The 24,027-nt window shown below is 36.9% G+C and overlaps 1 long non-coding RNA gene across 1 annotated transcript in view; it reads left to right on the top strand.

The window, feature by feature from the left end:
* The window catches only part of LOC142873345 (uncharacterized), a 77,390-nt gene extending 56,532 nt beyond the window's left edge, over positions 1-20,858 (top strand). Inside the window, exon 4 of the long non-coding RNA XR_012921414.1 lies at positions 20,776-20,858. This is a non-coding gene — a long non-coding RNA (uncharacterized LOC142873345). The remainder of the gene's footprint in view (positions 1-20,775) is intronic.
* Positions 20,859-24,027: the final 3,169 nt, after the last annotated feature.

Below are 24,027 nucleotides of genomic sequence, written 5' to 3'. Positions count from 1 at the left end.
AGAGGATGGTGCTAAGGCAGCTGAGAGGCTCCCTGCCCCAGACAGGATTGGCAGTGGCACCAGCCAGCCTGGTCTGCAGGTGAAACTCATAGAAAACCTAGCTTCAGCCAGCTGGCAAGAGAAAAGGGGCCTAACAGAGAGAGGTTACAATTAACCTGCTTAGTCCAGCAGCTTTTAAATGTTGTTAGTGCTCACAGTAATGTTTTGTTTTGTTTTGCTGTTAAAAATGGTAATTTTTTCAAATGCACTATTGTGTGCTACCCCTTTCTAAATGAATATATAAATAAATTCTCAGCTATTCTGATGCAAGATAAAAGAATAGAGAACTAGGGCCTCCAGGCCCTTTGCTGGCTTCTGGTGGGGGGCTCCACAACACACATATGGATCCATAAGGCTGTTAAGAAGAATTTGAAAATTACTGCATTACTTATTAATTATTATTTCTCAAAGTGTGGACAAGAATCAAATAAATCATTTGTATAATGCAGATTCCTGTTTCCCAGTACACACCTGCTATTTGGGGGAGTTATTAGCCAAAGAGATCTAGAAGACTTCCATTTCTTTCCATGTTACAAATAATTCATAGGCTTTATACACACACGCACACACACACACATATGCACACATGCATGCGCACACGCACTCACACATACAGATATACATACACACACATATGGCCAACGTGAGAAGATTGTGTGAGCCCAGGAGCTCAAGCAGCAGTGAGCTATGATCATGCCACTGCACTATAGCCTGGGAAACAGAATGAGGAAGAAAAGAGAAAAAAATGATTCAGAACTCAAAGGGTTTCATCACTCAGGTTTTTTATTCAATAAAGCCCACAACTTGGTCACAACCTCTTCCTGCTGAAGTGACTTGATTCCTGCTCTTGACCCTAAGATGATTGACAAAGATGTCATCCAAAGACAACTGTTTTTTGCCTAGATGAGTGACAGGCTTCCTCCAGTATCTAATAAAAATGTTAAAAAGTACAGGCATGCAAAAATTGTCATAATATAGAGTAAGGTAAAAAAGATTTTTGAAAAAATCCAACATTCATTAGTTTCCTCCCCTAATTATAACTTTCATGGACTATTTCATAGATATAAAAAATTTCAAGCTTTGCAAATCCAGACTCTCCTTGGAACCATTTATTAGATTTTCTAGGGGTGGAGTTCAGGAATCTACATCTTTATTAGCTCTCCAGGTGATTCCTAGGCACACTAAAGCTTGAGAAGCAGCAGTCTAAGACTCCTGTTCAAAGCGTGGTCTGCAGAGCAGCAATGTGGTCAGCCCCTTGGAGCTACTTGGAAATGCAGACTCCCAGACCCCAGCCTGGACCGACTGAATCTGAATCTGTATTTTAACAAGCTTCCCAGGAGGTTTCTTGACACATTAAAGTTGAAGAAGCATTGGAAGAGAAGCAGCTAGGCAGACTCCTCAATCTGTGGTTGGAAGGTGGAGATGAGGGGAAGCTGGCAGCACATTCTCCTGGCGTGCCTGGTAGGATCAGTTTCAGGTGAAGGTCTGCAGTAACAGCTGCCTTTCCATGAGAGTCCACTGTCACTGCTTGTTGCTTATCTGGTCTCTTGTCCCATTGTGGCGTGGTGAGTGGGTGGATACAGAGCAATTCTTTCCTTGGCCATTTGAGCAAGAATGTTAATAGTCACTATTAACTAAAAAACATTTATTTATTGTCTGAGCGTTCCAGTTAGTGAAAGAAAGCCATTGTCCCCACAGACCCTCCAGACCTCACCCCTTCCCACATCAGCGGGCCTGGCCCTGCCGTACCCTCACCCCCTTCCGCCTGCTGCTCCTGCTTCTAGAGCCCATTTGAATCCAGATAACCAGCCCAATGACGCACTCAGGTGAGGCCATCCCTAATTAGCTGGAGCTTGGCTGTGCCACATTTCACAATGCCTCAAGGACAGCGGCAGGTTGATGCACTGCAGTAGCCTTTCTCTTCCCTTTGCGTCAGCCACCTGCTGGCTAGACCTGCTGCCCCTCAGGTGAAAGAGTGGAACCTCATAGGGGCTGCTCTCAACTGCTTGCACCTGTGACCCAGAGACAGCCCCCTCTGCAAGGTTCTCTGATCCTCCTGCCCCTTCAGAAGGCAGTTTCTGGCACCTGCATTGCCTTGGGGTTAAAAAGGAAGGTAGGTCCCCTAGTCCCCGGTGGAATTTTGACTCTCCTGACTAGAGAGGTGTTCGGTTCCTCACCATGTGGTCCTCACACTGCTTTTTGCCCTTTGGGATGTGCTCTTTCTGTTTAAGATTCAGTGAGGTAGAAAAGTTTCTGTCCCCCTTCTGCTGCATGCATCCTTTCACAGAAGTTGGGTACAGGTGGCATTTAGCTCATGTTCACAGCCATCCTATGGAACTGCGACATTGCCCCAGGAGTTCCTCCAGGGAGCTCTCCGTCATGGCAGCGTTGAAACCCTCAAGTCACGTCATACCTGACCGCACGTGAATTTAACTCTTCTCTGAGGCAATGAAAGTTTCTGTGTTTGTGTTTTCTGAGCTTCTGTGTTTTCAGGTGTCGTTGCTGTTGCTGATTCAAGGCAGAATTTGGAGCACACTATGTGACTGTAACTGGCTCCATAAACAAATTTCAATGACCCCTAGGTCTTTTATAATCCTCTTCCTTAACTACATGACCTTTTCAGTTATTTCCCAGAAATGGTGGATTTTCTGCAAGACAAAGGTGAGATTTTGAAGGCCCCAGGGCAGACTTCCCCATGCCAAGATCCACCATTCCCCTCCACTTGCCCCAAGGCATGTGGCCCCTCCTTAAAAAGATTATGATTTCCATTAGTCAGACTAATTTGAGGCAACTTCTCCCATTCTCCTGACAAGAGAAAATGCATGTTGTATTAAAAATTTCCTTTTTCCTTGACGATCCTCATTGTCTCAATAATTGGATCTCTGTACAATGACCAACTGGACCTAGAATGAAACCCCTTTGCGAGTTCAACAACTTGACTCTTAGACTCCTATACCTTTTTTCCTTCTTGATTGATTACCCTGTATCTCCAATTAGTGCCATGGCACAGCTGTGGGAAATTCTCCCAGAGTTGATAAACTTGGTGATTTGCTCCACTCTCTTCTCACACATTTTCCAGGAAAAAGGTCCCAAAACTTTGGATGATGCCTCTGTGGGAAAACAGGTAACTGCCTGATTGTACTCTGGGAGAAGTCTAAACTGGCTTGCTTTTAAAATATATTCAAACCATTTTCTGTAGTTAATTTTAGTTCTGAACTTCATAAAAAGTAACTAAACTTCTAGGGGTGCCACATCTGTAAATACAAACGTCCCTCTCTGAAGGCTGGAGGCGATACAAGGTGTTCTTCCATAGCCTTTTCTAGCACCAAGATCTATGAATCTGTAAACTCTACTTTTGCCTAATCTCACCTCCTTTTTCCACTGATAAGTCTCTTATCTCTTATCTTATCTCTTGTCTCTTCTGATAAGTCTCTCTTATCAGAGAGGTAAGAGCACTGTAACTCTATTGCAGTTTTAATGTGAGATAGTTCCTACTCGATTTAGAAGACTAGCCATATGGGGTCCTATGGGATGTTGTTACTCTTTCTCAATGAAAGAGACTTCTATTTCTCACTGCATGTGTATTCTATACCCTGTCCTCCCCAGTTTTGCAGCCTGCCTCTTATCAATGTGACAATTGACTTTATGCCCTTTTTGTTCGTTTATTCATTTGTGCATTCATTCTTTCAACAAATATTCATGGAATGTCTTCATATGCCAGGCACCATGCTAGGTAGTACCGATTCAAAGGTGAGCTAGCCTCATGGAGCTGACAGTGTAAGGGGTACCTAAGCATTCAAAGTACTCACACAATGCATAATCACAGACTGGAGTAAGGACCCTGAAGGAGAGAAACACTGCTCCAGGAGAGCTTGTTACAATAGAATCTGGCTGTGCCAGTCTATGTGATGTCAAACCTCATGAGAAAGGTAGAGCTCTCAGAGATTTATTGGCACAATTGGACAAGCCAGACAGAGCTCCTCTTCAAAATCTTGTCTGAAGGTCCTTGTATTCTGTCACATCTTGGAAGCACTCTCCAAACAGAATAATTAATTAGTGCTTGGTGAAGACAGGTGAACTCAGGTGCTAGGAAGCATCCAACATCTTCCCAGCCCTGTGCAGGCCTAAGAAGTAATTGTATTGTCACTGTATTAAGTTTTGCCTGACAGCTGCCAAGATTCAGTGAACTATAGGAACTAAGAAATGTGACAGATAGCTTAGAAGCACTAAAGAAGAAAGTCTCAAGATAGAAAGGTCTCATACACATACAATTCCTACACCACTCCCCATTTCAGGTGGCCTGGACAGGCCTCAAACTCATATTCAATTCATTGTAGCTCAGATTTAGAACAGATTTTATAGTTAAGTTCCCCTTTAGTCTTTTAGTAAAGATGATAAAGGAAAGGAAACTTGTAGAGGAAAATCATATAAATGACAAGGGCCAACACTAGATCAGAAGAGCAAGTCCTGGATGAGGGCAACTGCTTATTCCTCCTTCCTATTAATGCATTTTGCTGGCTGGATGTATCTACTCATCATGTATATTTCAGTCATAAGTACCACAGCCCAACTCAAGTTTACTATTTCAGAATGGTAATTTATTGGTTTATGTATTACAAAAGTCCAGGAATGGGTGTGGTTCCAATCAAAGGCTGGAATGATATTGGCTAGACCTGGTCTCTCATTTTCTTTTCTACTTCCTCATCTCTACCTTTTTCTGTATTGACTTCTCTCACAAACAGGCTTTATCCACAGAGTGACCTCCAGAAGAGCCACACTTAGATTTTCTAAGGTTAAAGAGAGAGAGTTTCTCTTCTCAGTGATTCCAGAAAAATCCTGGGGAAGTATTCTGCTTGGCTTAGTTGGTCATGTACTCATCCCTAAACCAATCATGGCAGGCAAGGCTTTAACCAGGTTTGCTTAGGTTATATGGTTTCTGCTGGAGCCTGGGATTAGTGCCAGACCCACTATACTCCAGGGCTGAGAGTGATGTGGAGAGATTCCCAAAAGAAAAACCAGAGAGCTAGTAACAGATTAGGGAATAGAGCTAAATAAACAAAAACAACATATGCCTTTACTATGTGCTAATGTTAGAGCCTACCATAGCAAGAGGGCTTTACAGGTAAGAACAGGAGGGTTTTCCAAATGGGTGAAAAATGAATCAGGTTCGTTATCTGAGAAACAAAAAAGTTATTTGGCAGAATTTGTGACTTCGGATAAGATAGTCTAAATTATATAAAGAAAATTTCTGGAAAAAATATTAGAAAAGACTGACATTATTCTTAAATGGAGGACAAATGTTATAACCTCATTAGGTTTCTCCACTTTTTATTTTACAATGACTCACACTCAGTAGACACTCAATAAATATTTTTACTTGATTTCTAGGATTTGATGCTCAGAGTGAAAATTAATCTTCAGATAATTGTAAAAGAACTAATTAAGGCGGCAGAGTTATTGCTAAGATGCCTAATCAATAAAACCTGCAGGTGCCCTTTCAATGAGAGTAGGAAATGAATGAATTCACATTTTACCCTCAATTTACTGTGCCAACATAAAATTTCTCCCAGGCTTTGAATAACTTCATTTTGTTTTTATAGAAAGCAAAAGAACACAGCCACTTTAAAGTTTTACCAGGACTTTATCCCATGGGCCTAAGTAGGCTCATATCTAAAACCATCCCAGAAACATGCTTACAGCCAGAACTAGATGACTTAAACAAATTACCCTGTCAAGTTTTATCCCTAACAAATTAACTAACCTAAGAATACACACAAAATCAACTGGCCCAGACACACTGGATTTTATTACATTTCCTAGTATCTATTAAGAGATGAGACAATAATGTATTAAGAGACGAGACAATAAGGTATCAAAGATGAGACAATAATGGCTGAAAAATTCAAACTGGGCATTCCAAGGCCCATGACTATTGACTCATTTCAAGATGGACTCCTGAAGTGCATCATGGTAGAAGAGTAAAAAGAATGATGTCATTGGGGCCAATGAGTTTGGACTAAAATATAATCTCTATTACTTTGAAGAAATTAGTTAACCCCTCTGAGTTTCAAATCCCTCATCATTAAAATGAAGATAACAATACCTACCTTGAGGAGTTATGAGTTAATTATCTGATGACATACTATATACAAAATGGCTAAACAGTACAACTTCAGAAATGGTTGCCATGATTTCTGTTCTTCAACTCTTCATAACGCTTATGATAAATATTTTCAGTGTCACTAAAATTATTCCTGAATCCAGATACTACATCTACAATACACTAGGGAAAGAATGTTTTGAGTATTTCTCTGTATACAGTAAAAAGGGACTTGGTTAAATGAAAGCCTAAATTGTCAAGTAGAATTAAGTTAGCCATTGATGACTTCTAACCATTTTTTAAAAGAGTATGTTATGTATGTATGTATATACAGATAGTCCTCCATATCCAAAGGCTTTTGTATCCATGAATTCAATCAATTGTAGATTGAAGAGATTAAAAATAAATTGTATCTATATTGAACATGTACAGACTTTTTTCTCATCATTATTCCCTAAAAATATGGTATAACAACTATTTATATATCATTTATATTATGTTAGTTATTATAAGTAATCTAGAGATGATTTAAAGTATAGGAGAGGGCTAAGGGAATTGGCTCATGCCTGTAATTTCAGCACTTTGGGAGGCTAACATGAGAGGATAGCTTGAGACCATAGAGTTGGACAACATAGTGAGACCTCATCTCTGCAAAAAATAAAAATATTAGCTGGGTGTGGTGGCAACCCCCCGGTCCCCCCACCCCCCGAGTACTCCTGAGCCCAGGAGTTCAAGGTAATAGTAAGTGATGATCACACCACTGCACTCCAGCCTGGGCAACAAAGTGAGACCCTGTCTCTAAAATAAATAAAGAGATAGATAGATATTAATAGATAAATAAAACATGCAGGAGGATATGCATAGGTTATACACAAATACTGTGCCGTTTTTTAAATCAGGCATTTGCACATACATGAATTTTGGTACCTTAGGGAGGTTCTGGAACCAATCCCCGACGGAGAGTGAGGGATGAGTGTATATATGTGCACAACACACATACACACATGTATAAATATGAAGTCCTTATATCACATTAGTAGTATTGAATGAAACTTTATTTTACCCTTATTTGTTTGTAATAAAAAGGAAAAACAAATAAATAAATACAAAAAATTAGTTGCATTTGCTCTGGAAAGGGGCAGGTTAACTCTTCATTTGCCTCAATCCATTGTTTATTTAAAATTCAGTGTAGGTAAGTGAAGAAACCACAAATAATTTAATTTTTTAATTGAATTATTTACAAATAAATGTTATAAATATTTAGGCATACAACATTACATTTTAATGCATGTATAAATCATGAAATAATTTCCCCAATGAAGCTAATTAACCTATTCATCACTTCATAAACTTACCTTTTTTTTTTTTTGGTGATAACACTTTTGATCTATTCTCTAGCAAATTTGGAGTATACAATACAGTCATACATTGCTTAATGACAAGGATATGTTCTGAGAAATGCATTGTTAGGTGATTTTGTCATTGTTCAAACATCATAGAGTGTACTTACACAACACTTGGTAGTGCAGCCTACTACACACCTAGGCTATTGCTCCTAGACTACAAATATGGATAGCATGTTACTGTATTGAATACTCTAGGCAATCTTAACACAATAGTAAGTATGTAATTAAATGTATGTAAACATAGAAAAGATACAGTAAAAATATGGTAAAAAAGATAAAAATGATATACCTGCATAGGGCACTTACCATGAATGGGCCTTGCAGGACAGGAAGTTGCTCTGAGCGAGTCAGTGAGTGAGTGGTGAGTGAATTGAAGACCTGGGTCATTACAGTACACTACTATGACTTTATAAACACTATACACTTAGGCTATCCTAAACTGATAAAAATAAAATTATTTTTATTCAGTAATAAATTAACTTTACCTTACTGTAATATTTTTATTTTAAAAACTTAATTTTTAAAAAAATTTAATTTTTAAAAAACTTTTTGATGCCTTTGAAATAACAAAGTTTAAAACACAAACACATTGTACAGCTGTACAAAAATATTTTCTGTCTTTATATCCTTATACTATTCGCTTTTTTCTGTTTTTAAGATTTTTAATTTTTTTTTTTCACCTTTTAAACTACTGGCAGCTCAGTAGGTTGTTTTTGCCAGCATCACCTCAAACATGTGAGTTATGTGTTGTACTACGACCTTATGATGGCTACGATGTCATTAGACAATAAAAATTTTTCAGCTTCTTTATAATTTTATGGGACCACTGTCATATATGTGGTCTATCATGACTGAAATGCTACATGGTGCATGACAGTACATTATTATTAACTACAGTCACCATGCTAAACTTTTATCTCCAGAACTTATTTATCTTCTAACTGAAAGTTTGTACCCTCTGACGGACATCCCCTTATTTTCTCCTACCCACCACCCAGCTCCTGGCAACCACTATTATAATCTCTGTTGCTATGAGTTCAACTTTTTTAGATTTCACATATAAGTGAGCTCAGGCAGTATTTATCTTTCTACATCTGGCTTATTTCAATTAACATAATGTTCTCTAGGTTCATCCATGTTGTTGCAAATAGCAGGATTTCCTTCTTTTTCTCTTTTCTCCTTCCTTTGTAAGGCTGAACACACACACACACTACATTTATTTTATCCAGTCATTTTTCAACAGACACTTAGGTTGTTTCCTCTCTTGGGTTGTTGTTAACAATGCTGCAATAAACATGTAAGTGCAAATATCTTTGTAAGATAGTGATTTTATTTCCTTTGGATATATGCCCAGAAAATCATATTGTTGGATCATATGATAGTTTTATTTTTAATTTTTTGAAGAACTTTCATGCTGTTTTCTATAATGGCCACACTAATTTACATTCCCACCAACAATGTACAAAGGTTCCTGTTTCTCCACATCCTTACCAACATTTGCTATTTTTTGATATTTTTGTAATAGCCATCCTTAACAGGGGTGGGGTAATACCTCACTCATTGTGGTTTTGATTTGCATTTCCCTGATGATTAGTGATATTGAGTACATTTTAATATACCCAGTGGTCACTTATATGTCTTCTTTTGAGAAATGTCTATTCAGGCCCTTTGCCCATTTTTAAATCATGTTATTAGGGTTTTTTTGCTATTGAGTTGTGTAAATTCCTATATATCTTGGATATTAACCCCTTATTGGATATGTGGATTACAAATATTTTCTACCATTTTGTGGGTTGCTTTTTCATCTTGTTGCTTGCTTCCTTTGCTGTGTAGAAACTTTTTATTTTGATGTAGTCCCACTTGTTTATTTTTGCTTTTGTTGCCTGGCTTTTGGTGTCCTATCCAAAAATCATTGCTAAGATCAGTGTCATAGAGATTTAACCCTTATGTTTTCTTCTAGGATTTTTAGTTTCAGGTCTTACATTTAAATCTGTAGCACATTTTGAATTGATTTTTTAGTGCAGTGTAAGATAAGAATCCAGTTTCATTTTTTGCATATGGATATCCAATTTACCAGCACCATTTACCGAGGCTATCCTTTCCCCATTGTGTATCCTTGGTGCTTTTGTCAAAGGTTAATGGATTGTATTTGTGTGTGTTATTTCTGGGTTCTCTCTAGTGTTCCATTTGTCTATGTGTCTATTTTTATGCCATTGTTTTGACCACTTTAGCTTTGTAATATAATTTCAAATCAGAACGTATGATGCCTTCAGCTTTGCTCTTCTTGGAGAAGATTGCTTTAGCCACTCAGGGTCTTTTGTGGTTTCATACAAATTTTCAATTGTTTTTATGATTTCCATGAAAAAAGTACCATTGGAGTTTTGATAGTGATTGCATTGAATCTGTAGATTACTATGGGTAGTATATACATTTTAAGAATATTAATTCTTCTAATTTATGGACAGAGAATATATTTCAACTTATTTGTATATTCTTTAACATATTTTATCAATGTTTTATAGTTTTTAGTATATAAATCTTTTACTTCCTTGGTTAAATTTATTCCTAAGTATTTAATTTTCTTGTGTGGCTGTTGAGACAAATGAGATTGCTTTCTTGATTTCTTTTTTTTATAGTTCACTGTTAGTATAGAGAACCATTACTGATTTTGTGTATTGATTTTATTTTCTGCAACTTTACTGAATTTATTAGTTCTAACAGATTTTTGGCGGAGTCTTTAGGGTTTCTACATACAAGATCTCGTCATCCTCAAGCAGAGACAATTTCACTTCTTCATTTCCAACTTGGATGCCTTTTAATTTCTTTTTCTTAACTCATTGCCCTCACTAGGACTAACAGTACTCTGTTGAATAGAAGTCATGAGAGTAAGAATCCTTGTCTTATTCCTGATCTTACAGAAAAAGCTTTCAAATTTTCATCATTGAATATGATGTTTGCTGTGGACTTGTCATATATAGTTTTTATTATGTTGACATACATTCCTTCTGTACCTGATTTGTTGAGAGATTTTATCATGAAAGGATGTTGAATTTTATCAAATGCCTTTTCTGCATTTATTGAGATAATCATATGATTTTTAACCTTTATTCTGTTATGTGGTATATCACATTTATTGGTTTGCCTATCTCAACTCATCCTACCATCCTGGGTATAAATCCTATTGATCATGGTATATTATCCTTTTAACGTGGTGTTGAATTCAGTTTGCTGGTATTTTGTTGAGGATTTTTGCCTCTATATTTATCAGGGATATTTTCCTGTAGTTTTATTTTCATGTAATGTCCTTGTCTACCTTTGGTATCAGAGTAATGCTGATCTTAAAATGAATTTATAAGTGTTCCATCCTTTTCAAAGTTTTAGAAGATTCTGAGAAGGATTGGCCTTAATTCTTCCTTAAGATTTTGGTAAAATTTACCAGTAAAACCATCTGATCCTGGGTTCTTCTCTTTTTCGTTGTTGTTTCTTTTTTGAAGAATTTATTTGATTTTATTTTTCTAGCAACATCAGCTGTTACTTAGCCTCCTACTGACTTGTATTATAAATTTTTTTCTTAATGGTCAGAGCTTTACCCTTATATTTGTAAAAACACATTTAAGGCATTAAAGCTTTAGGATCATGTATTTAAAAGAGAAAGATATTTCTCCAGAGATCAAAGGTAGTATTTTGAACTGCTATACTGAGCTCTTCTTTGTTGGGAAGTTTTTTATTAGTGAGTCATCTCCTTACTTATTATTTGACTGCTTATATTTTCTATTTCTTCATGATTCAGTTTTAGTAGGTTTCATGTTTTTAGTAATATGTCTATTTCTTCTAGGTTAATTAACCAATTTGTTGGCATACAATTGTTTATAGTATTCTCTTATGATGCTTTGTATTTCTGACATGTGAATTGTAATGTCTCCTCTTAAATTTCTGATTTTTTTTTGAGTTTTCTCTCTTCCTTTCTTAGTTTAAGTAAAAGTCTGTCCATTTTTTAAATCTTTTCAAAAATCCAATTCTTAGTTTAATTGATTCTTTTATATTGTTTTTCTAGTCTCTATTTTATTTGTTTCTGCTTTTATCTTTGTTATTTCCTTTCTGCTAATTTTGGGATTATTTCATTCTTCTTTTTTTAGCTGCTTGAGGTACAAAGTTGTTTATTTGAGGTCCTTCTAATTTTCTTAGTGTAGGCATTTAACATTATAAACTTCCCTCTTAAAACTGCTTTTGCTATAACTCTTAAGTGTTGGTATATTGTGTTTCCATTTTCATTTGTCTAAAGACATTTTTTTTATTTCCTTTTGATTTCTTCTTTGATCCATTGATTGTTCAGTATGGTGTTTAATTTCCAAATATTTATGAATTTTCCAATATTTCCTCCATTTACCAATTTCTAGTTTCATCCTGTTGTGGTTGAAATATATCCTTGAAATGATTTCAATCTTTCTAAACTTGTTAAGATTTGTTTTGTGGCCTAACATGTGATTTATTCTGAAGCATGTCTATGTGTATTTTAGAAGAATATGTGTTCTGCTGTTATTGTATGGAATGTTCTGTATATGTGTGTTAGGTTAATCTTGTCTAAAGTGTAATTCAATGCCAATGTTTGCTTATTGATTTTCTGTCCAGATGATTTATCCATTGTTGAAAGTTGTTTGTTGAAGTCCCCTAATATTACTATATTTTTATGTATTAATATTTACCCTTCAGTTCTATTAATATTAGCTTTAGATATGTAGGTGCTCAGATATTGGATGCATATATATTTACCATCATTATATCCTCTTGTTGAATTGGCTCCTTTATTATTATTTAATGATCTTTATTGTTATTTGTTATGGTTTTTGACTTAAAGTCTATTTTATCTGATATAACTACCCTGATTTCCTTTGGTTTCCATTTGCATATAATAAATTTGTTATATCCATTCATTTGGAGCCTATGTGTCTTCATAAGGCTAAGCTGAGTTTTTAGTAGGCAGCATATAGCATGTCTTGTTTTATTTATTTATTTTCATTTAAAGTCCCTTATGTTGTTGATTTTAAAATTTAATCCATTTATATTTAAAGTAATTATTGATAGGTAAGAACTTGCTATTGCCATTTTATTCATTGTTTTCTGACTGTTTGTAGTTCTATTGTTCCTTTCTTCCTCTCTTTTTGTCTTCATTTGTGATTGCTAATTATTTAATCGTGTGTTTGGATTTCTGTCTCTTTATCTATTGTGTATCTACTATAGGTTTTTGCTTTGTGGTTACCATGAGGCTTGCAGAAAACCTCTTCTAATAGTGCATTTTAAGCTAATGGTAACAATTTAATTTCAATTGTATACCAAAACTCAATAATTTTACTCCCTTTCCATATTTTATATTTTTGATGTCACAGATTCTTTTTATATTGTGTGTCCCTTAACAAAGTATTGTCATTCTAGTTACTTTTAATACTTTTGTCTTTTAACATTTATTGTAGAGTTAAATTGACTTATGCACTGCCATTCAAGTATTAGCATATTCTGAATATATTACCAGTGAATTTTATACTTTATACTTCCATATGTTTTCATGTTACTATTTAGCATCCTTTCATTTTAGCTTAAAGATCTCTTTTTAAAATTTCTTGTAAGGCTGGTTTAGTGGTAATGAACTCTTTCAGCTTTTGTTTGGGAAAGTCTTTGTCTCTCCTTGATTTCTGAAGGATAGCCTTGCCAGGTAAAGTATTTTTGGTTGGCAGGATTTTTTTCTTTCCGCACTTAAAATACATCATCACATTTTCTACTGGCCTGCAAGGCTTCTGCTGAGAAATCTGCTGATAGTCTTTTAGAGTTCCCTTTTATTTGATGAGTTGCTTTCTCTTGTTACTTTCAAAATTTTCTCTTTGTCTTTTATTTTTGATGATTTGATTATAACATGTCTCAGTGAACTTCTCTTTGAGTTAAAATTTGTTTGGGAACCTATAAGCTTCATGAATTAGAATGTCCATATATCTTCCAAGATTTGGGAGGTTTTCAGCCATTATTTCTTAAAATAAACTTTCTGCCCCTTTTGCTCTTATCTCATTGGACTTATAATGCATATATTATTTTACTTAATATTTCCCATAAGTCCTATAGGATTTTTAACTCTTTTTTATTCTTGTGTTTTTTTATTCAACAGATAAGATCATTTCAAAAGACCTGTCTTCAAGTTCATGGATTCTTCATTTTTCATGATTGAGTCTGCTATTCTAGCTTTCTACTGCATTTTTCATTTCATTCATTGTATTCTTCACCTCTAGGATTTCTATTTGGTTCCTTTCATTTTCTATCTTTCTTCAACTTCTTGTTTTGTTCACATATTATTTTCCTTATTTCATTGAATTATCTATCTGGGTTCTCTTGTATTTCATTGAGGTTACATAAAATAATTAGTTCGAATTTCTTTTTAGGCAATCTGTGTATCTCCATTTCATGGTGGTTGGTTATTGGAAATTAATTGTGTTCCTTTGATGGTGTCATGTTTCCTTGCTTTTTTTGTTTCTTGTTTCTTTCATTGATGTCTGCACATTTGAGGGAGAAGTCACCTCATCCAGACTTTACAGACTATCTTCAGTGAGGGAATATGTTCACATTTGGGTAGGTACAAGGATGCTGACTAGATGAGTGTGGTAGCTACAGTTCAGGATAGGGCACAGTGGCATAGTTTCCTTGCAGTTCTATCATCTGGGGTCAACATCAGTGAAGACTTAGTCCTCAGTGGCTAGCCTGAGTCCTCAATGGCTAGGCTGTTAGTGTTAGTGGTGGTGGAAGTGGTGGCAGGGGTTGTTGGGGACCTCACTGGCAAAGGCTGCAGTGATCCTCATGTTCTCCTTTTACCTTTTAGTGAGAAGTTCTAGTTGAGGGAATATTTCTTGGCACCAGGTCTTGTGTATAGGCATGCAGGCAGCCACAGCAACACCAGTGTTTCGGGCATAGGCACTCAGAGCAGCTGCATAGGTAAGGATCTGTGTTAAATGGCACACGGAACTACTGTGGCATGTAGGTTCTGAGGTGCAGACACATTTGCTTATAACTGGTCTGTGGTGCTAGCATCTGGGGTGTAGCATAGCAGCAGTTCCACTCTATGAGACAGCATAGCACAATAGAACTCAGGCTCTGGGGAACAGAGAAGAGTGAAGGGATGGTTCCATCTGCTAAGATGGCACAGCACCACTGCGGCTTGGACCCAGAAGTTGGTGCACAGCACAGTGACAATTCTAGCCCCTGGCATGGCATGGCACCATGGTGGGCTAGGCCCTAGGAGGCATAATGCATCAGCAGTTTATTCCCCAGGAAGAGCAAAGTAGTATGAACTCTGGTCACCTCCATTAACTGGCTTTGGTGTTAGTGAAGACTACAGGGGTTTTTGGTGGTGAAGGCTGTAGGTATGTCCAGGATGGTGATGAGGGCTACTAGGGTCTTTGTATTTCCTTTTCTTTGTGAGAGAAAGTACCTCAGAGAGGATCTCTCTTGACTCTGAGCTGCTCTGGACTGGATAATGGGGTGATGCAGGTTTAACTTGTTGTTACCCTTTTCTATGCAGCCATACGTTGTGCTCCGCAAGGTTTCTGCTGCATTTTCATTGTACTCTGGAGCTCTCCCAGAGCTATTTTCATAGTATGTAGTTGTATATGTGTTGTATTTGTTGTTCTTTTGGGGAGATGAGTGTCAGAATTTCCTAGTCACCATCTTGTTAATGCCAGTCCAGATAATTTGATCTTGGGCACCACCTAAGAATTTAATAGGGAATTTATAGATCCATTAGGAAAAATCTGTGATTTCAAACCTTCTGGTTTTCTCTGTGGTCCCAAAGATGAGCTATGCTGTTAAGCAGGGCACATTAATAGACATTTTGGTTACTAAAAGCAAGTCACAACACTTAGCTTAGCCTGGAGACTCTGAGATAAAGCAATCAATAAGAAGATGTTTTCACTTTTTCTTTGATATCCTGAATTTGAGATTTGGGGAGATTCCCAGGTCTTGGAGAAAAGAGGGGATGGCACAGGGTCTAACTATGGAGAAAGTGGGATCTTGTCAGATGCCTGAAGCCATGTAAGGAGAGCAATGACTAAGCAAATCTTCCTGTGAGGTGTACACTGTAATGATCCATCCAGATCCCATTTTAAGAATCAGAGACTTATTCTCCCAGATGCTAGTAGTGCTGCTGATATAAAAGACTCAGCTGTCAGCTCTCTTTTAAAATAGCATATCCTGAAGAGCACCACCTCCTCCAATGGCATGCCCCTTTTTTGGAGCTACTTAGCTCCAATGACATAGCAGTATAAAGATCTATCCTTTTTGCTCCAACTTCAGAACACTTGGAAGAAACATCTCAGGTTCAGAATTCTCTGTGGAATATCCAAGGCCTTTGTTGAGATTGTACCATAGCCCACCTTTTTCCTCTGTCTAATCCTACTTCATTGCCTTCTCTTCTGCAAGTTTTGATCATGAGAGCTCTCCCATCCTGCACACTAATCTTTGTTTTAGATTCTGCTTCCTGGAACTCCATGTGTAACCCCTCTCTGTGGTTGGGTTGGATGAATAAAGAATAGTGATACTGGCCAGGCGCAGTGGCTCACGCCTGTAATCCTAGCTCTCTGGGAGGCCAAGGCGGATGGATTGTTTGAGCTCAGGAGTTCGAAACCAACCTTAGCAAGAGCGAGACCTCGTCTCTACTATAAATAGAAAGAAATTAATTGGCCAACTAATATATATAGAAAAAATTAGCCGGGCATGGTGGCACATGCCTGTAGTCCCAGCTACTTGGGAGGCTGAGGCAGAAGGATTGCTTGAGCCCAGGAGTTTGAGGTTGCTGTGAGCCAGGCTGACGCCACGGCACTCACTCTAGCCTGGGCAACAAAGTGAGACTCTGTCTCAAAAAAAAAAAAAAAAAAAAAAAAAAAAGAATAGTGATACTGATATTTAATGATACTGATGTAAAATGATTTCTGTTTAGGGCTGTAATTTCAATTTTATTCCCAATTCTACAGGGAAGCATTATCACAAGAGCTTTGTGATGGTCTCTAGCCTGGAGGAATAAAGAACAGGAATATTCCTCTCTATTTGGATCTAAAAGGAATATTCCTCCCTATTTGCGTCTAAAAGATATAACCATTCCTACTTCAGTGGTGGCCTGAAACTTGGACTAGAAGGAAGAATTTAGAGAACAAAGGTGACAGACTCATGACTACTGGTAGAACATAAGCACCATCTCACATTGCCCTCCTCGGGGAAATCACTAAACTTCCCAAGGTTAGGTGGGATGGAGGTTTGAATTACTGTATGTAGATATTAAAGAAAATGGTGGCCTGAGGGGAGTAGAGATAACTTCTTATGTAAATGAAGGTGATATTATGGATCCTTATAGGTAATTCTATACCAAGTTGATTTTCCAGCCATTCTTATAGGTTTGTATGTTATTTCTACCTTGCTCAGAAACACAACCTTGGGGCATTACATGAGAATTTTCCATGGTAATAACACTTAGAATTGGGGACCCATTGACACAAACCACTAACCTAGTTGAGAAATACCATTTTGGTTACTTCTATACCACTGAAAAAAATAACCATTTTCCTAACTTTTCCTAACATGCAGATTAGCTTAGTATGGAGATTCAGTGCAATAAAGCCTTCCAGAGCAGTTGTTTCTTCTTCAGCTTCTCTCCTCTCCCTACCCCTTCAAAGGTACTTCTAGATTTAGATGTTTGAAACCTTAGCCTCAGAGAAGCCCTAGGCTTAACTATTTTTCCTTTCAGCTTTCTCTTCTGTTAATAAAAATTGTAGATTGATTTACCTGAAAATGTGTCTAACATTAGTCACATCTTGGATTCTTAAAAAAAGTAAAAAAGAGTATCAATATCAAGAATTTCAATGAATGATTATAGTGACATGTTCTGAGCTCTATTTATAAGGTTATTTTATAACCAAATTTGCTAATTTTTGTCTCCTCAGTCCTGGAAAAAAAAATTCTGATAGGTATAAGCTATTTTTGCATTTGTTACCCTAATATATCCTGGGCCATCACCTGGCAAACATCTGCATGGATTCACAAAATTGACTTTGAAGAACAATGAAATTATTTTCTGTAAATTTTCTTGTAAAAGTTAGTTTAGGGGTTTTACACAGTGTGCTATATAGAAATGTTCCCTGAAGTTAATTTTTATATTATACAATCATAGTTACTGATAAAAATTCCTCTCATTCTCTATTATCCATGCTTTTCTTTCTTTTCTGTTCATCCTTCAGTGTCTGACCCTGAGCTAATGGGCTCAGGGTGTAACTTCTCTAGTTGGGCGCCAGTATGACCACCCACATCCTATTATCAGAGAAGCCACTTCCTCTTTGGTCTTCTTTTTCTCCTTCTCTAAACTCATGGTTTGTTATTTGTTTAACCTCCTTGCTTCCCTGCCCCCCTTCAATAGCTTGCTTGCCATAACACTCAGCCTACACCAGGTTATAAACTGAGAGCAGTGGATACTAATGGGAAAAATGCCCCCTGTGGTCCAGTCTAACCCTGAGGTGAATTACCTAAGACAAAGCCTGTCCCACTGCAAAGACACACCTTTGGTTTGCACTAACACAAGTTCTTTTATTAAATGCAATTTCCTTCTCTAGTTTGAGTTACATTATCAAAGGCCCATTTCAATTAACCTAGCTAAATATATGCCAAGCTTAGAAGAAAAAAAAATCACATTCCTACATGAAAAGAACATGTTTTAAAGGATTTTTAGATCAAAGATTTATTAAATCTCCCATACAATTTATAACATAGTTTCAATGGGGAAAATGCAACCACAGTTCAAAACAATTGATTTACACACAATCTTTTGAAATTTAAGGCTGTGAAATGCCTGTAGCTCTAACTGAATCTTTATCATTGCTTTGGAAAACTACACCCTTGACTATATGGTGTTGATGAAAGAGGAAAAATGTTTAGGCAGGGGAAGCTGCAGAGTTCTATCAGTGAAATGAAGGGAGGGATGTAGTAAATAATAAGAAAAACTTTACAAAGCAGTAAATGTGTTTTGTTGAGTGATATAGATCTCATAATACTAGAAACCCATTCCATAAATCAAATCAGAAATTGAACTGGTTCTTTTAGAACGAATAAATCATGGGTTGATGGGCTAATATTCACTGCTCTAAGATCCTTACTTTTCAAATGCTATGTAAATAGAAAAATGCTACTCTAGTTCAGTTTTTATATTCTTATTCATTCCTGCTCTCATTAAATAGAATGGTAGACAGGCAAACAAATATCTTGGTGCTGGCACACATGGATTACATCTGGCTTCCTTAAGGCAGCTGTGCTTCAGCTCTGCTCCTGCTGGGAGGCTGTTCTTAGCACTTTGTAGCTCACTCCCAAGTTCCTCCCCCCAAAAAAAACTTGCAAGTCCAATTTTGTGAACCCAGAGCCGAAAAGATAAATTTTTACAGAAGTTTTCGTAAAAAGTAGAGGGGAGTGTTACTGCACACATCCCACAGTAAAATGTTCCACGAAATCTTTTTGACCGATTAGATGCCCTTTTCTGCTTTACCTCTCTAACCTGGCAGCTCTTTCTCAGTCTCTTTTAACTTTCTTCTCCAACGCTATACAGTGTTGCCAGCCTCACCGTTTGTTGCTCCAATTTGCTTCACTCCTGAGACCTCCTCACACCAGCATTGTAACCACCACATCGCATTTCCATCCAAATTGGGAAATAAACATTCTTAGGCTTCTTCAGATTGCAATGTTGCGTATTACCTTGTTTAGCAAAAAAAAAAAAAGGAGTATTAATTTGGATGGAATCTATTTGCCATAGAAGTCATGGTGCATAATAAATAATATTTATTGTTAAAATTCAAGTAAAACTCATATGGGAGGACTGAGAAGTGAGGTAACCCCACAGCAATTCTTCTGGCCAGCATGGGTATTTTTAGACAGACACAGTTTGAGATAGGAAGCTCCTGCAATTGGGGCACCAAAGATCTTAGAAAGGGCCTTCCTGGCACTGCCCTCCAATTGAACCAAGGACAGAAAATCACTAGAATTCTTTTAGAGTCTTAGTATGAACAGCTTAATGGTCCAAATTCTAAGACAAATGTTAACATTGTAAAGCATATACAGATAAGGGTTATTAATCCCTATTTTGATTTTTTAAAACAATATAACCTCACCAAGGGGTAATCTACTTTAACCTCCTGGTCACATTAAGGATGTAAAAATGTCATTATTAACCTGCTTCAAAATGAGAGTTTACACAAATATCATGACTGAATGATAATCATCACAACCTCATCTAAATTTAAAAAAATCATCTCATTATTCCAGCAATTCTTCAAGTTATACAGACTGGTCTTCCACATATATGTCTGTTCATGCTTTTCATTTTCCTATATTTTCACTTTAAAATTAGGAAAATAGAGATTATGTCATCATCGGGGTCCAAGTTTGCTACTAATTTTGACTTACAACAAGTAAAGTTGTGCCTCTGAAATGTTTAGGTACATACATGGGTTTGTGCTTGAGATAAAAAATTGTATAGGTCAGTAGATAGGGATAGAGTCCCCCAAATTAAAAAAAAAAATAGCTTTCATTTATAGCACTATTTCCTCTTTTGGGTTTCAGAAGAGATTCAGTACATTTTGGCCTAGGAGAAGAAGGACAAGCCAGAGCTTAAACCTTTACTGGGGCTCCCGTGTCTTTGGGCAAAACTGGAAGTAGTTTTTTTCCTTACCATCAGAGCAGTCATGGAGCTTCACAGCTCAACAGCCCAGAGTGGAAGAAGAGAAATAGCCAGAAAAAAAGAGGTGAAGAAAATACAACTGAATAGAAGTAAAATGAATTTTGATTCTCTTTCCTTTTAATACAGACAGGAACTAACCAGATATTGGGCCTTATGTTAATAAATACTCCCCAAGGGAAGTGTTTTTGCCTCCAACTGTGAAACTGATTGATGTTCTTAAAACCGTGGAAGAATCTTTTCTAACACTTTATTTAGGGATGTAGGTTGGAGGGGGAGGTATTTGGAAGGGGGAATTCTTGCAGAAAACATTTTTCTTGATTTACTTTTCAAAGTGCAGGGCAGTCAGAACATGTAAGAAGGGAAACACAAACAAGTGATCTGCACATTCCATTTACAAAGCATGTATGTGTTAAGTAAGAGGGTTGCAGATTCTGCAAAAGAATCTGTAGACAGTCTGAAAAGTATTGATTCAAATCTATTTTCTGCTCTAGGTCACAGCAGCATGAGAGCTATAGCCACCAGATCCAGTGGACAGCTCTCCTCCCCAGCCCCTCCTCCACAATGTCTGAAACTATAGGAATAAATATTCATTTAGGAGCCTGTCTGTTTATTGTGTGCTTCATAATAGTAAACAGAAAAAATTAAAATGTCAACTCATAAAAGCTTTTCTGTAAAGATGGAGAGCTATGCTAATATGGTACATGTAGACAGTTTTCTGGTAATTTTCTGTGGTGCAAAAGTGATAACACAAAAAATTTATTGAAGTGTAGAGTTCACAATTTTTCCTCAACTCCCTGCCACTCTTATCCCACTCCTACCATTTCCCCCACATGCTCTTCAAAGACAATCACTTAATTTTGCCTGCCTAGCCTCCATCCCTTTTCCTTGAACTCCAAATGGAGAAAAAACAAAATCCACAAACAATCCAAGGAAAAGATGAACCACACCCCAAGAATCACTGCAGGGCATGGAGATATGATGTGCCAGGGACATTTTCTGGAAGGATACAGTGACAAGAGAGAATTCATGGGGTAAGATAGCTGGAATAGCATGCTACCAAAAGAAAGTTCTAGGCTGGGAGAGAGGAAGGCTTCTATGAAGTGGGGATGCCAGAGACAAGAAGACAAGAGAGTTGAAGAATTGCCACAGAGCATCTGTATAAAACCCCTGTATAAAACCCCTCTAAATCTGTATAGAACCCCTGTTTTTAACAGATATGAATAAAGATTGGAATTGCTTTAGGGACTGCTACACTTCTTTAAAAGCAACACAGCTCTGGTTTATTCATGTTAAACTTGGCCTTATAAGCATAACCCAGAGATAACTCTGTATATAAGTTTTCTTTCTTTTAGATTGACAGAAATTCATTAAGGTGAATTAGGTACCTGGGCTTAAATTGCTCAGTGAAAGTATTAATGCTAAGTAAAATGTGCAGAGTCATGCACATTGACCCAATAGTATAGGGCCATTTTTTGTCGTGTTAAAATGGCAAAATGTTCTTTTTCATTCAGACTTCAAATAGTTTATGCTTCTTCTTATTAGTGGAAAATTCGGTGGAAAAAAACAAGTTTATGAGACCATGAAATGGATTAAAACTGACTGATTGAAAGACTTATGTAAAGAGGGACGTGCAAAATATATTATTGTGCTCAATCTGCTAAGCATTGGAATGCAAGAGGTGGGAATCAATAAACAGCTCTCCCTTTTCCCCACCCCAGTCCAGAAACAAAGATGGAATAGGAATCAGATATACAAATTTCTAAAAATATCACCTTAATTGTTTATGAAGTTTGGGGGAAGATGTGGCTTAGTGTTTGGACCAAATGGACATGCAAATGCTTTCTCTTCCCTTACTCCTGATCCAGTCCTGGCACCCAAGATAAGACTCAATCTAGAGGCCAGTTGCACTCACCCACAATTTCTGCTTTACCATCAGAAATTAGGGAGGAGAGGAGACTGACTCCCCATTACACATAGATCTTAATATGTTATCTTCCCCCAACTGAGACACATGACTCCATGTCACTTGCTAACCAGAGACCTCACTCTGCCTTCTTTTGGAGGAGGGACTTACAGAAGAATAGAGGAAGATACAAAAATATTTCTCAAGGGAGGTCTCACTACATGGAATTCAGAAAGTGTGTGTGTGTGTGGGGGGGTGCATTTTCCTATAGCATTAAGTATTAAAATTTTTCTTATTTTTTACCAGAACACCTACTGGCTTATTATTTTCATTCTATGTAATACAATAGGATCAGAAAATTTAAATGTAATAGACCAGTGGGGAGGGAGTATCTAATACGAAGGAAAGGAAAAAGAGGACTTTTATTAAAATATCAAAATTTTAGTACTAACACCTTTTTAATAAAATAAAACATTTGCATTTTAAACAAGGTTAAGGGGTAGGGAACCTGAGGCCTCCAGGCCACATGTGACCCTACAGATCCCCAAGTGTGGCCCCTTGACTAAATCTCTTCAATAAATGGATTGGTTCTATGAAATTTGGATTCAATCAAAAGGCCACACTCAAGGATCCAGAAGGCCACATGTGGCCCCAAGTTTGCAGATTCCCCACCTCCTTGAGCCAGGGGTGGAGAATCTGCATTCAGTGACATCTCTGAATAATTCAAATACACACTGAAGATAGAAAATCATCTTCTGGGCATAGGACAGCATGAACTAGGTATCACAACTTTATTTGACTCATAGTCACAGCACAGAATTGACCTTATTTCTCTTGAAGAGCTAAACTCTATTTCTCTTATATCAAAATAACAAATCTTGTTTATAAATAATGATTGGAAAATATAAAACATCAATCAAGATATAGGGCAAACCATACACTTTTATAGTGAAACAAGAGAAAAGAAGGATACGGCAACCCAAAGGAGTTTGGGTTAGACTGCAAAGCTGGTCTGATGCCAGCTCACACCTGAACAATTCTTTTCATTAACATCCCGAAAAATGTGTATAAATCTGCAAGTCTCTTGTTTATGCACATATGATTTTAATTAAGTTTCAGGACTACTTGGCTACATAGTCATCAATTTGTACAGATTGGCCGAAGTATTACACATTCCACTTGAAAATCCTTTAACTAGATTAGAAACCCCTGGGTCTACACATTGAAAATGATTTTCCAGAAATAATCTACATTAATTAGTGATTAGTAGGGTTTCTGGACCAACTGTTTCACAGTCTGAGACAGTTAATCCATAATGCATTAATTGTATTAGACTGTGTAGGTAAGAAGTAAAAAGTCTACTAAGTGGGAAAATTACTGAGCTATTCTAGTTCATTGCAAAAAATGCTGTCAATGATTAACTGTCTCTAAAGCATAATACAGACAAATGAGCTCCTATGTTTGAGTCAATGAATTATGGATAAATACCATTGACTGTGAATTTTCACAGAACAGGTGTATAGATCTTTTTGATGTATTTAGAAGAGTTTGAGATTTAGAATTATCTTGAAAATAAATTTGTAAAAGATAAATAAAACTACAAAAAGGACCTATAATCATTTTCTACAGATCAGATTGTCTGTCAGTTACCAGAGACCTAAAGAACTCTTCCAGTTTTTACTTGGAAATGTAAAGTACCACATCATGTACCCCTGCATTTCTGTGCTTTTTGAAGTCTGAGATCCTAGAAAGAAATTTTGTTAACTCAATGTGTTCTAGTATTCTGATACCAATTACACATTATCCCAACTACCATAATACTTTTCAGGTAGGTTTTAGT

The sequence above is a fragment of the Microcebus murinus genome, chromosome 1, assembly GCF_040939455.1.
Source record: "Microcebus murinus isolate Inina chromosome 1, M.murinus_Inina_mat1.0, whole genome shotgun sequence".
NCBI classification, from domain to species: Eukaryota; Metazoa; Chordata; class Mammalia; order Primates; family Cheirogaleidae; genus Microcebus; species Microcebus murinus.
The sequence above is the reverse complement of the archived record's forward strand: the minus strand, read 5'-3'. Positions and strand labels throughout refer to the sequence as shown.